The following is a 2,558-nucleotide window of genomic DNA, read 5'->3' on the forward strand; positions in this document are numbered from 1 at the left end:
CAGTTTCTGCATCCATTCTTCAGTTGAGGGGCATCTGGGCTGTTTCCAGCTTCTGGCTATTACAAATAAAGCTGCTACAAACATGGTTGAGCAAATGTCCTTTTTGTGTACTTCATACTCCAACCAAGGACTATTCATGGAGATAACCTAGAACCCCTGCACAGATGTAGCCCAGGGCAGTTCAAAGTCCAATTGGGTTACATAGTAATGGGAAGAGGGACTGCCCCTGACATAATCTGATTGGCCTGCTCTTTGATCACCTCCTCCTGTGGGGGGAGCAGCCTTACCAGGCCACAGTAGAGGACAATGCAGCCACTTTTGATGTGAACTGATAGACTAAGATCAGAAAGGAGAGGAGAACCTCCCCTATCAGTGGACTTGGGGAGTGGCATGCATGCAGAAAGGGGAGGGAGGGGGGGATCGGGAGGGGAGGAGGGAGGGGCTTATGGGGGGGGATATAAAATGAATAAAGTGTAATTAATAAAAGAAAAGAAAAGAAAAAAAAAGCCAAAGGTTAACTGTTTTACTCTTTGCAGTAGCCATGTAACTATAAACAAACATATCCAAACTTTTAGAAAATTTTACCATATACGTATACAATATAAAAATATTACTAAATACATAAGCCCATGTAGCATGAATAAGTAATTCATAAAAATATACACATAAATATTTCCAAAGTAAGCTTCTAGAACCTGCCAGTTAAAACAGATCTCTAGGAAAAGAAAAAAAAATGTTGGTTATTCAGATGATCTCATTTTGTTGCAATACAAATAAAAAATAACTCTCTTTAATTGTGACAGTTTCTTTTTTAAATTAAGAAAATCTGTGTGTGTTCGTGTTTTAATATGGGCACACAAACACCACAGTATGTATGTGAAGAGCAGAGGAAAGCCTTGGATGTGGTCCTTGCTTCCCTGTGTTTGAGAGAGGGTCTCTTCCTTCCATTGCTGCATATGGCTGGCTAGCAAGACACTGAGATTCCAGTGATTCTCCTGTTTCCACTTCCCATGTCACTGCAGGACACAGGGATCACAGACTTGCACTCCTGTGTACGACTTTACCAGGGCTCTGGGCATCCAGACTCAAATTCTCACACTCACATGGTGAGTACTTTGCCTCCTGAGCATCTCACACCCCCGTGTTCCCCCTTGACACGACTGTTGGATGCTTCAGAAGTAAACGTTTTCACAAGTAATGTACTCCAGATACAGTACAGTTTTTTCCCCCTTTATTTTTCCTTTATAATTTTGGTTGTGAGCCTAGCTTTTAATGGCTGAGCCATCTCTCCAGCCCTCCCTTTATTTTCTATCTTTGCTGTTTTCCTGCCTTCTTTGTTCGCTTGCGTGCTTGCCTGGATTTTTCCTCCTCCTCCTCTTCCTTCTCCTCTTCTTCCTCCTCTTCTTTAAGATTCATTTATTTATTATTTATTTGTTATTATTTATTTATTTGTTTGTTTATTATGTGCTCTAGCCTCATGTACACCTGCATAGCAGAAGAGGGCATCAGACCTAGTATAGAAGGCTGTGAGCCACGTTGTGGTTGCTGGGAATTGAACTCAGGACCTCTGGAAGAGTAGACAGTGTTCTCAACCACTGAGCCACTTCTCCAGCCCCTTGACTGGCTGCTTAAAATTGTCAATTTGGACACAGTGTGGAGCACTGACTCCAAATTCTAAGAGACAAGTATCAAGATTGTTGGTACCATATAGAGCTCACATGTACTGAGCTGAATTCATGTGTGTGTGTTTGTCCGTTAACTCACTCGATTCTTGTTAAACTAAATATGGAACACTTCTCACTGTGTCATTACTATACTTATTTATAAAATATAGGTGACATCAGAAGACATCTGCTTCCCTTTCTCACCATTATAAGCATAACTAACAATGTCTATGTTTAAAACTCGTCAAGCAATAAAAGAGCCAAAAATTAAAAAAAAAAAAACCTTAGCTCCAAAACACTAAAAATAAAAGCATGAAAAATTAACTCTGATTCTCCACTCTGTACTATATAAAATGCATCTAAAAATAAGAGTGCATAACAGAGTCATACTGAAAATTTTTGTTCAGTTGGTTGGTTTTGATTTTTCCAGATAGAGTTTCTCTGTATAGCCTTGGCTGTCCTGGACAGTCTGTAGACCAGGCTGGCTTCGAACATACAGAGATCCATGTGCCTCTGCCTCCCAAATGCTGGGATTAACTAAAAAAAAAAAAAAAAAGTGGTAAACAAATGTGAGTAAGAAATAATGTGAGACCAAAGGTTAACCTGAGGAAGAGTGGATAAGGAGTTCTTTGCTGTTTTCTCACACTTCTCATCACCCAGGAGACAGAGGCATGCAGATCTCTGAGTTCTAGTCAGTGCTGTTCAGGCGGTTCAGTCGAGTCAGTGAGTCGAGAGGCAGTGCGGTGGAATTGAGTTCGTGGCAGCTCAGTTCATGGAATTCAGTGGCAGCTTTTTACCAAGAGAGTTTTACAGGGTTAGGTTGAGGAGAGAACAAGCTAGACACAGGTGAAGACAGAATGAGCCAAAGAATGAGAAGGAGTCAGAAGATTAGAA

This window comes from Meriones unguiculatus, chromosome 2, assembly GCF_030254825.1.
Source record: "Meriones unguiculatus strain TT.TT164.6M chromosome 2, Bangor_MerUng_6.1, whole genome shotgun sequence".
In the NCBI taxonomy this organism is placed as follows: domain Eukaryota; kingdom Metazoa; phylum Chordata; class Mammalia; order Rodentia; family Muridae; genus Meriones; species Meriones unguiculatus.